Raw genomic sequence first — 12,630 nt, forward strand, 5'->3', positions numbered from 1 at the left:
TATTGAAAACTATACTAACATATGCTAACTATACTCGCATCAGATTACTGCCTATAATGGGAAGGTTTGCTCTCTCTGTGTGTTCATCAGAGACTGAGACAGTGTGCACGATAGGCGTGGTTGAATGCGAAACTCATTGTTTGAGAAGGAACGCACATGGATAAAACAATTTTAAATAAGAACAGCTGGCAGGCTTTTTGTTTATCAATAGAGAGAACGAGGGAAGTTTCATGGACAGATGAGGTAAAGTGCTTGAGAATGTTAAAATAAAGGCATTGCCAGACACAACAGCAATATACATCCGCATGCACATGAATGACAGATCGATGGGAGTTTGGTGTGAGGTCGAATCAGATTTGCTTCGGCAGGTTTGAAGCCTGGAGCGTCAGCAGCAGATTATTGGCTTCATTAAGCCTGTACTTCATAGCTCAAGGTTCAAACAGCAGATGCAATAAACTAGTGAGATATATTCTGGAGTAGTGAGTATTTCAAGTTAGAAATGTCAGGGAATGGTGTCAAGAATCAGCTCATAGTCAAAGAGATATCCCACAGTTGTGACTTGTCTGCTTCAGCTGCAGATATTGGCCAGGGATGGGATGGAAACAGTGGAAGGAAGTGGAGTTTGTAACCAGAACAGTAGACAGTGACCTCCATGCTCTTAACAGCAAAGGCAATGATACGATGCATTATGATTCTCCCCTGAAACTTTTAGTTCAACATAGAGATCCGTGAGTAACACTGCCAGAGCAGAGAGGGAGACAGGAATTGAACACCTTCATTGATGCAGTTAGCAGTGGTCTGGCGAGTGAATATCTAGATTGAGAGATTGGATTGGATTGGAACAATAATAGTGGCAGGAAGTGTAGACGATATGAAATAACTATAATACAGTCATAACTGGTTTATAAAAAACAAAATCTGGATAGTGACACTCACCAGGAACACCAACGATAGCCAGGAAGTGATAAGAAAAGTATTGAATAATGAGAAGAGCGTAATAGATCCGCAATGATAATGACATCCAATCAAATGCTGAAAGATACCAAACATAATCGGCTAAGCTCCTGTCTATTTTTGGAATATTCCAGTCTCATGTTCTCAGATTCTGATTTCCCCTCCCCTTCTCTCTGGATCTGCTGTTCCCTGACAGTGCTGTTGGTGATGCTCTGCTCATGTTATGGAATAACACATTGAACGGAGCCCATTTATCATTAAACGATGGAAACCCTCCACTGGGATAATTAGAATCCATGGAGAGTGGCATGAATCGCAGTCACTGAACAAATAGGCTCAGTTAACCAGTTCAATAAATCACTTTTCATATACTGGATGCAATGGATGAGGGTTGCTGAGGGATGGACCATAAATCTTTCAATATTTTATATCTTTTTTTCCTTGTATATGAGAGTATTAACAGAACACTGCAGGGGTCTATGTATGTTCCATTCTGTTTATGAAAGGAGGCAGTTATAAAATAACAGATCGGCTGCATAAAAAAGAGGGGGGGGGGGGTATGTGGGCAAGTTTCTAGATACCTGAACACAAAGTACTGTGCTTATTGACCAGTGTGTGGCCAATCCTGGTTTTAATGTCCTGTTATCAAATCCTTTCATAACCTTGAGATAGAGCATTGGGACTGCTGCTCAGGAACAGGCCAAAGAAATTCTCTCCCAATGGGCCTCTTACAGAGGGAGAAGAGAAGACCAATCAGCCCACATTAGCATGTTGCTACTTGAAAAGGTGTAAAGCTGGAATATTGGCACATTTTGTCAACAGAATCATTCAGAACAAAGAGATGTGTTGCTGCAGCTGCATAAAGTGAAACTGAGAGGGCACCTGCAGTACATTGTGTTGTCTGTGTTTCTGTATCTGAGAAAGGATGGACCTCCATCAGATACAGTTTAACGGCTGCTCATAATCCATGGGTTGCTGTGTCTCGGATCTGTTACACAGGGACAGGAGGTGGCCATGCAGCCTCTCGAGTGTGTTCAGAACAACTGGAGGAGGCCATTAAGCCTCTTGAGTCTATTACAGAGGGACAGGAGGAGCCTAGTCAGACTTTCGAGCCCATTATAGAGGGGCAGGAAGTGTTGATTTAACTTTCAAGTCTGTTTCGCATAAATATTAGTTTTAAATTAGTTGTGGAATAGGAAAGACCTGATGTAAACATTAAAGTTCTAACTTTGAACAAAGCCAATTTTGAAAGTGTTAGGCGAGCCCTGTGAAACACTGATTGGAATACCCTATTCACAGGTAAAGGGATGGTTGGTAAATGCAAGGCCATCAAAACGTGGTTTCAGAGAGTCCAGAGCCAACGTGTTCCTATTAGTGAGATGGGCAAGGCTGGTGGGTGCAGGGAGTGCTGGATGGCTAGATATATTGATGTTATGGTCAAGGTAAGGAAGGAGGCATATGCCAGGTAAACAGAGCTGAGATCAAGTGAATCCCGAGAGGTATATAAGGGCAATAAGTGTATAGTCAACGGGGAATTCGGGCCAGAAAAATGTGGACATTAGATGGCTTTAGAAATAGGGTTAACGAGGCATTGAAGAAATCCTACAAATCCTTCAATGGTAAAAGATTAACTAGGGGGAGAACTGGGCCCCTTAAAGATCAGTAAGACTACCTATCTGTGGAACCACCCGAGATTGGAGGGATATGAAACAAAAAATTCTCCTCAGTATTTAATGAGCAGGAGGTTACAAGAGCGAGAGAATGAATAAATATACAGTGAAACATTGAAAGGTGTCTATATTACAAGGAGGTGTTTGACATTTTAAAACACATCAGTTGTATCCCAAATGTTTGTGAGAAGCTAGGAAAGAATTTGGTCAGCATTTGGCTGATATATTTGTATCATTGATTTCCACAGGTGAGGTGTCAAAAGACTGGAGGGCTGCTAACATAGTGTCATTATTTAAGAAAGTAAGGAAAAAAAAACAGGTAACCATAGATCGCTGAGCCTGACGTCAATGGAGACTAAATTGTTGGAGGGGATTTTGTGGGAAAGGATGTAAATGCATTTGAAAAGACAAGGACTGAAGAGGGCTTTGTACATTGGAGATCACGTCTCACTGACTCGGTGTAATCTTTTGAGGAAGTGATGAAGGTGATTGATGAAGACAGGCCAGTGGATGTTGTCTTTATGGAATTCAGTAAGATTACCAAAATGTTCTACATGGTAGACTGGTTAGCAAGGTTAGACTGGCTGCGATCCAGGGAGAACTCGCCATTTAGATCCGAAAATTTCTTGAATATTGGAGACAGGGCGTGACAATGGACATTTGTTCATTAAACTTGGAGACCTGTGACCAGTGGCGTGCCGCAAAGATCAATAGTGGGTCCACTGCCTTTTGTCACTGATACAAATCATTTACATTTGAGTATATGAAGTATGGTCAGTAAGTTTGTAGATAATTCCAAATTTGGTGGTGTGGTCGATAGTGAGGAATGATCTCTCAGACTATAATGGGACTTTGCTGAGGTGAACCGAGGAGTGGCAGATAGAGTATATTTTAGTTACATATGAGGTGTTGCATTTGGGCAAGACAAATCAAGGTAAGACTTACAGGTAGTGCCCTATCGAAAGCTGCCAGTGAAGGAGAACTCCATTGAAATTATCGAATCCCTACAGTGGGGAAACAGGCTTTTCGGCCAATCGAGGCCACACCGAACCTCTAAACAGTATCCCACTGGACAAACACCTGCCCTATCCCTCTGAGCCTGCATTTCCCAATTTAGCATGGCCAATCTATCCTTATCTGTATATGTTTATACAGTTGGAGTAAAACATAGCACACGAAGGAAACTCACACAGACACGGGGAGAATGTACAAACTCCACACAGCGAGTCATTCAAGATTGGAATTAAACCCAGGTCGCTGCCCTGTGAGGCAGCAAAGCTAGACTCGTGGTGCAGGTTCTCCGTTCCTTGAAAGTGCCGTCACAGGTAGACAGCGCAGTGATGAAGGCATTTGGTGATCTTCCCTTTATTGGTGCGTGCTTTGAGTCGAAGCATTTGCATGACATGTTGCATCTGTACAGGACATTGGTTTGGCCACTTTTGTAATATTGCCTTTAATTCTGGTCTCTCTACTGTCGGAAAGATGTTGTCAGACTTGAAAGGATGCAGAAGAGATTTAAAAGAATGTTGCAGGTGTTGGAGGGTTAGAGTTTAGGGAGAGTTTGAATAGGCTGGGGCTATTTTCAAGTGTTGAGGCTGGGGGGGGGGATCCTTAAAGGGGTTTATAAAATCATGAAGGGCATAGATAAGGTAAACAGTCAATGTCTTCCCAGGATAGACGAGTCCAAAATTAGAAGACAAAAGTTTAAGGTGAGAGGAGAAAGATTTAAAAAGGGACATGAGGGACAACATTTTCACACAGAGACTGCTGTGTGTATGGATTGAACAGACAAAAGAGGTGGTGGAGGCAGGTGCAGTTACACCATTTAAAAGGCATTCGGATGGATACATGCATGGGAAGTGTTTAGAAGGAGATGGGCCAAGTGCTGGCAAGGGGGACGAGATTCATTTAGGATATTTGGCGGTATGGATGACCAGACAGAACGATCTTTTTCCGTGCTGTACATCTCTGAGAGTCTATTGACTCTTCAGTGTATAACACGGGAACAGGAGGAGGCTATTCAGCATCTGAATTCTGCCAATCGGCTTGTTTGCTCAATCACAGAGAGTCAAATACAAAAATACATCATTCAGAATTTGATGGTGCTTTACAGAAACGGGAAAAGGCCTTTAGTCAAGAAAAAGCAGTAAAGAATGTGAAGAGGCCATTCAGTCCCTCACCTCCATTCCACAGGAGCAGCAGGTGAGCACAGAGCTATTGGAGCCTGTTACTCAGGAGCAGGAGGAGGACATCTACTTTCATAAACTTCGGATCAGGAGGCAGTTATTCAACTGCTCAAAACTGGGGCACAGGGAAATCTGGAGGCTAGTGACGCCCGAGGATCCTGTTACGCAGGAACAGGAGGAGGTGACTCAATCCCCACCAGGATGGGACACTGGGAGAGAAGGGGAGTTTGCTTGGAACAAACAGAAATATAAGATAAGTTGCATCAGTGGTCCATTCAATCCTGCCCCACCATTCACTAAGACCATGGCTGATCTGATGGTGATTCCCTCATTCCATTTTACAGAGACTGTCCTCTCTGCAGCCTCTGCTCCATTTGTTGGTATGTTGCCGACACAGATACTGTAACAACAGTTACCATGACTCATCCAGAGGGTCGGGTCTAACTGGATGAGTCAGGATTTGAAGGGTCCAATCACAAGATTAAAACAAAAATAAAGACATAGCCGGATGTTTAGTTCTCTCACATTCGCACTCTAACTCACATAACCATTACATATTTAGGATGGACCACTGTGTAGATCCGGCTAGTGTACTGCTGAATGCAACCCAGCTATGTGCAGAGTGAAACTCTGTGCAGTCCACACCAATGCTGGATCTATAATCCTAGGCTAAATGTCCAGCGTGGGGGGCTGTGCATTCCGCACTAGTTCATTCATATATAAACCCAGATTGTTGCATTGTTCGGTAACACTGTGTTAGATCGCAGCTCAGTGTGGGGAAACTTGCAACCACTGTTGGAACTGACAGGATCTGCAGCTCCCATCCATTTACAGCTCCATATCTCCACTGTGCATTGACAAGGGATGCTGCGAATGTGAAAGTCACTGCGAGGAAGAGATGTCAATGGAAACAATTTAAATACCAATAGTTCTGATTAAGGCACGTATCACTCTAATATTTAAAGATGAAATAACTGAGATAATATCCAATGAGATTTTGTAAATGATGCAAACAATAAGAGGGGTTGGTAACGTTATAGTGGTTGCACTATAAGCCTTCGAATAATCCATGGGAATTAGAAGAACAAATATGCAGGAAGACTGGTGAGACTTGCAGGAACAATAGGGTTGTCATAATAGGTGATTTTAATTATCCTAACATAGACTGGGACTTCCAGAGGGTTAAGAACTTAGATGGAACGTAATTTGTTAAGTGTGTTCAGGAAAGCTTCCGCAAGCAGCATGTACAGGGTCCTACTCGGGAAGGGACAAACTTGACCTACTGTTGGGAAAGTAGGTGACGGAGGTAAAGTGGGGGAGCATTTTGGGAAAAGTGACCAGAGATGTATTAATGTTAAAATAGGTATGGTAGGGACAAAATTGGTCCACAGATTCAAGTTCTAAATTGGGGCAAGTCGAATTTTGTTGAAATTGACAGAGGATTGCAGGGCTTCATTGGAGTAGTGTGTTTCCAGGTAAAAGGATCCAGGGCAAGTGGGAGGGCTTCAAAAGTGAGATAGCTCGAGTTCAAGGTCTACATGTTTCTGTGAGGGTGAAGGGAAAGTGAGGCTGGAAGAGAGAACCCTGGATGACAAGAGATATTGAGGCTCTGACCAGAAAGAAAGGAGGCGTCACTCAGGTACAGGTAGCTGGGACCAAGGGAATCCCTGGAGATACACAGGGGTTACAGGAGTTTACTGAAGAAGGAAATCAGCAGGGCTAAAATGGGGTATGAGATAGCCTTGGCTGAGCAGATTAAGATGAATCCAAATTCAGTATAGTAAATGAAAAGAACAACTAGAGGGAGATAGGACGCCTTACAATCCAAAATGGGCATTTATGTGTAAAACCTCAAGAGATGGGTGAGGTCCTCAATTTCCCCTCTGTGGTTATCATGAAGAAAGACATGAAGACCTGTGACCTTTGGGAGGTTAGTTGTGATATCTTGGTACAGTCCATATCACAGTAGAGGTGCTGTTGGACATATTAGAATGCACAGTCAGATAAATCTCTTGGTCCTGACCAGATATATCTCAGAGCACTGCACAAGGCGAGAGAAGATAGTTTAGGGGCAAGGTCTCAGAAGACTGGGCAGTAGCAATTGTTGTGTCCTTATTCAGAAGGGCTGCAAAGAAAAGCCTGGGAAATATAGACCAGTAAGCTTCACATCTGTTTCGGAAACCACTTGAGAAGGTTTGGAGATATAAGATATGGATGCATTTGGGAAGACAGAGTTTGACTTGGAGCAGTCAGCATAGCTTTGTGCGTGGCAGATCATGCCTGACAAATTTTGATCGAGATTTTTGAGGAAGTGACTTGGAAGGTTGACGAGGGCAGGGTGGTAGACATATTCTATATGGATTTCAGTAAGGCCTTTGATAAGGTTCCACATGGTAGGCCGCTCTAGAAGGTTAGATCGCATGGACTCAATGTAAACTGGCAAATTGGCGACACAATTGGCTTAATGTTCTGAAACAAATGGCTATGGTGGAGGTATGCTTGTCGGACTGGAGGCCTGTAGCTAGTGGAGTGCCTTAGTGGTTGGTCCGGGGCCCATTGCTGTTTGTTATCTATACCAATGATTTGGAACAGAGTGCACAACGCAACGTTAGTAGGTTTGCAGATGACACTAAATTAGGAGACAGTATTTAGATTGAGGACCGTTATCAGAAATTCTAGCAGTACCTTGATCAGCTGGGGAAGTGGGCTGAGAAATAGCAAATGGTGTTTAATTTAGATAAGTGTGGCGTCTTCCATTTTGGAAAGTCAAATCCAGGTAGGAGTTTAATGATGAATGATAGTGCCTTAAGACGTGTAGTGGAACAAAAGGACGTTGGAGATCAGGTGCACGGTTATCTAAAATTTGAGTCACAGATACACAGGACAGTGAAGAAGGCTATTGGCACATTGGCCTTCATCAACGCATTGAGTATAGAAGGTGGGACGTTATGTTGCAATTGTACAGGATGTTGGTAAGGCTGCAGTTGGAGTATTGTGTTCAGTTTTGTTCATCTTGCTCTAGAAAGGATATTATTGAACTAGAAAGTATGCAGAACAAACTTCCAAAGATGTTTCCTGGGCTAAAAGCTCTAAGTTATAGGCAGAGGTTGGACAGGTTAGAACTTATTTCTTTACAGCTTAGGAAACCGAGGGAGTTCTTATAGAAGTGTAGCCCTTATAAAATCATGAGAGGCGTGCATGGGGTGAATACTTCAAACTTTTTTCTCAAGTTTGGTGAATCGATGACTACAGGACATCCATTAATGTTTGGAAAGAATAAAAAATATAAAAATGAAACTGAGGGGCAACGTTTTTTACATAGAGTGTGGTACGCATATGGACTGAGCTGTCAGTGGAAGTGATTGAGGTGGGTACAATAACAACATTGAAAAGGCAATTGAACAAATACACAGATAGGAAAGGATTAGAGGGATACAGAACAAGGGCAGGGAAATGGGGTGAGTCTGGATGTATATTTTGGTTGCCATGGACCAGCTAGGCCAAATGACCAGTCATACTGGCAGTCTCGTGCAATATGACTGTAAATGAGTGTGTTTTGGGGTGGAGATAGGATGCGGGGGTGTGTGGAAAGACTGAGATAAAATGTCATGGAAGGATATGTTCACAGTTTTCAGAATGAAGACATTTCGATAGTATCATGCAACACCGGTCTGTATTTCGAAGAATTATGAGTGAAAGGGATATTGCTGTGAGTTCAGGCGATGGAGAGTTTTGGATGAGCATTTGTTCTGCAGCTTTGTAAATGCGAAAGAGGAGAGCAGAGTCTTCGCCTCACTGGGCTGAATCTAACAAAAAACTGTCGCAGTGACAATTTAATTAAGTGTGACAGGGATTGTCTGCACGAGGCCGAGCGAGTTTCCTGGTGCAATCTGACCAAACTCATCTCATTAACTAGCCACCCCACTCCATCGTGTCCCTCTCATACAATGCCAGCCCGATTCTCCAACCCATCAAGACTGGAGGTACTCACCATTGCCGGGGTGCCCCGGATATTCTGTGACCCCTGACACTTGTGCCATCTTTAAAAAGCCAATGGGTACACGGTTGTGCTTTCTCAGTTCAGAACTGCACTGCACAGTTTATCCCGAGCATAGCAGCTAAGGGGAAGTTACACCACGATTTGTCAACAGAGGCACGGAGGTCCTGGTGGATGGGCTCGTACAGAGGGAGACCATTCTCTTCCCAGAGGGATCACACCACCAGACCCACCGAGCATGGTCTGAACTCCTCACCCTGTTCAGTGCAGTGTGCGGTCTGAGGAAATGTCCAGCAAAACAGGACAAGCATCAATAACCTTCCCTGCTCTTTCAGGATAACGGTCACCGTATTCTCTCTGCTGCCTCACACTCACTGCATATCAGTTATAGCACCGACCCCCGAACAAGGCTCATGCTCCTCCACTCTGACTACTGCATGCAGCATCTTCCCTCTCTTTCTCTCTTGCTTTTCTAATGCCCCCCCCCCCACCCCCACACACACACACACACAGTTATAAAATATTCTGGAGAATGCCAATTATGGAATGTTCCAGATAATGTTCCAACTTATTCCCAGTTCCAGGAAAACGGCTGTGCCCCAGTGTGTAACATGTAAGAGGATGGAGTAGAGATCTACGATTTTCAAATCACACACAATTAAAATCCATCATGAGGCCATTCAGTACTTCAAATATGCTCCAACATTCAATACGTTTGGGGTGATCTGATGGTTTTCTCAGCTCCATGTTACAGGAACTTTCAGTCATTCAACCCCCAGGTTCCTGTTACCGAGCAGACGATTCTCAGACACTTCATACCCCGGGTTTCTTCCACCATGTGTTCAGAAGGCATTTCCCATGGGGACGGACTCTCCTAACAATATATTTCATCTGATTTATAAATTCATGCAACAGTCATCATGCTTTCCACAGACCAATCAAAAACATGCACTTATTTCATGGTTATCGGTATCAAACCACAATTAGACATTCTGGTTATTTCACTTGACTCACCTTATTGTATTCAGCCAAAGACAGCTTCCAAACACTTGACTCATTATAAAATACAATTTCTGGCAGAGAACGTTTTCATCCTCAGCCGTTACCATCACGATTACCTCAAATAAACCTTTTTTGTGTCATGAAAGTTTCTCTTGCCCTTTGTCTGTGACTGATTCTGTGTGTAACAGTTACACAGTCTCCCACTCAGTTGGCTGGATGGTTGGTTTGTGATGGAGAGGGAGGACACCAGGGCAGGTTCAATTCCCCACACTGACAGAAGTTACCATGAAGGGGACGCTCTCTCAACCTCACCCTGTCACTGGGGTGTGGTGACATTCAGGATAAACCACGATTAGTCGGCTCTCTAATGAGAGTTCTTTGGGACTCAATTCTGGCATTTTAATTTTTTAACAAACATTTTTATTGAAAAAGAGGTTTTTATTATTATATTAAACCAATAACAAAACAACTCAAATAACTGAACAAAATTACACCCAATTGCATGTACATACAAAACAAGTTAAAGTCTCTAAATGGACAGAAGAAAAACAAAAAATAAACAATAAACAATAAATAAATAATATGGCTCAGCATAACAAAATGATAGTTCTCGTCCTTCGAGAGCATTACACATTCATATGTTCATAATTCTTCATACTAAATTCATAAGACAATATCGTCATGGCTATGTAAAAGCCCTTTTTAGAGTGGCAGATAAGCCTGTATCGGGGTAATCCAAAAAGGGTTGCCATATCTTATATAAATTTCTGCTTTTTGGTGCACCATACTCATGAGAAAGTCCAAAAAGATATTCTCCATGATGAGCTTACAAGGACCCAACAGGCCCGGGGGGTTTTCAGACATCCAACATAACAGAATATTTTTTTTCTAGCACAGGAAGTATGAGGGAGATACTAAACGAGTATTTTGCATCAGTATTTATTGTGGAAGACATAAAACGCAGGGAAATAGATGGTGACACCTTGCAAAATGTCCATATTACAGAGGAGGAAGTGCTGGATGTATTAAAATGGGTAAAAGTGGATAGATACCCAAGGATGTCTTGAAATAGGTCCCCAGGACTTGATCAGGTATACCCTAGAAATCTATGGGAAGCTAGAGAAGTGATTGCTGGGCCTCTTGCTGATATATTTGTAATATGGAAAGTCACAGGTGAGGTGCCGGAAGACTGGAGGTTGGATAACGTGGTGCCACAGTTTAAGGAGGGTGGTAAGGACAAGCCAGGGAACTATAGACTAGTGAGCCTGACGTTGGTGGTGGGCAAGTTGTTGGAAGGAATCCTGAGGGACAGGATTTGCATGTATTTAGAAAGGCAAGGACGGATTAGGGATAGTCAACATGGCTTTGTGCGTGAGAAATCATGTCTCACAAACTTGATTGAGTTTTTTGAGGAAGTAACAAAGAGGATTGATGAAGGGAAAGGGGTAGATGTGATCTATATGGACTTCAGTAAGGGTTTTCATAAGGTTCCCCATGGGAGACAGATTAGCAAGGTTAGATCTCATGGAATACAGGGAGAGCTAGCCATTTGGATACATAACTGGCTCAAAGGTAGAAGATAGAGAGTGATGGTGGAGGGTTGTTTTTCAGACTGGAGGCCTGTGACCAGTGCAGTGCCACAAGAATCGGTGCTGGATTGACTACTTTTTGTCATTGACATAAATGGTTTGGATGCGAGCATAAGAGGTACAGTTAGTAAGTTTGCAGATGACAACAAAATTGGAGGTGTAGTGGACAGCGAAGAAGATCACCTCAGATTACAACAGGATCTTGACCAAATTGCAAATGGGCTGAGAAGTGGCAGATGGAGTTTAATTCAGATAAATCCGATGTGCTGCATTTTGGGAAAGCAAATCTTAGCAGGACTTATACACTTAATGGTCAAGTCGCAGGGAGTGTTGCTGAACAAAGAGACCTTGGAGTGCAGGTTCATAGCTCCTTGAAAGTGGAGTCGCAGGTCAATAGGATAGTGAAGAAGGCGTTTGGTATGCTTTCCTTTATTGGTCCGAGTGTTGAGTACAGCAGTTGGAAGATCATGTTGCGACTGTACAGGACATTGGATAGGCCACTGTTGTAATATTGCGTGCAATTCTGGTCTCCTTCCTATCGGAAATATGTTGTGAAACTTGAAACGGTTCAGAAAAGATTTACAAGGATGTTGCCAGGGTTAGAGTATTTGAGCTACAGGGAGAAGCTGAATACGCTGGGGCTGTTTTTCCTGGAGCGCCGGAGGCTGACGGGTGACATTATAAAGGTTTACAAAATTATGATGGGCATGGATAGGGTAAATAGGTAAAGTCTTTTCCCTGGGGTCGGGGAGTCCAGAACGAGAGGCCATAGGTTTAGGGTGAGAGGCGAAAGATATAAAAGAGACATACGGGGCAATTATTTCAAACAGAGGGTAGCATGTGTATGGAATGAGCTGCCAGGTGAGGTGGGGGAGGCTGATGCAAGTGCAACATTTAAGAAGCATTTGGATGGGTATATGAATACGAAGGGTTTGGAGCCTTTTGGGCCGGGTGCTGGCAGGTAGGACTAGATTGGTTTGGGATATGTGGTTGGCATGGATGGGTTGGACCGAAGGTTTCTATGCTTTCCATCTCTCTGACTCTATGACTTATACTAATCTCTGTTTTTTGGTGCACCATATTGGTGAGAAAGTCCAAAGGGATATTTTCCATGAGGAGCTAACAAAGACCAACAGCCCCGAGGAGTTTTCAGACATCCAACACAACAGAATAAGTTTCCTAGCACAGAAAGTAAGGATTTTTTTTCTCATGCGTAAGATACTCTGGGTAGG

This window comes from Chiloscyllium punctatum, chromosome 6 (assembly GCF_047496795.1).
Source record: "Chiloscyllium punctatum isolate Juve2018m chromosome 6, sChiPun1.3, whole genome shotgun sequence".
NCBI lineage: Eukaryota > Metazoa > Chordata > Chondrichthyes > Orectolobiformes > Hemiscylliidae > Chiloscyllium > Chiloscyllium punctatum.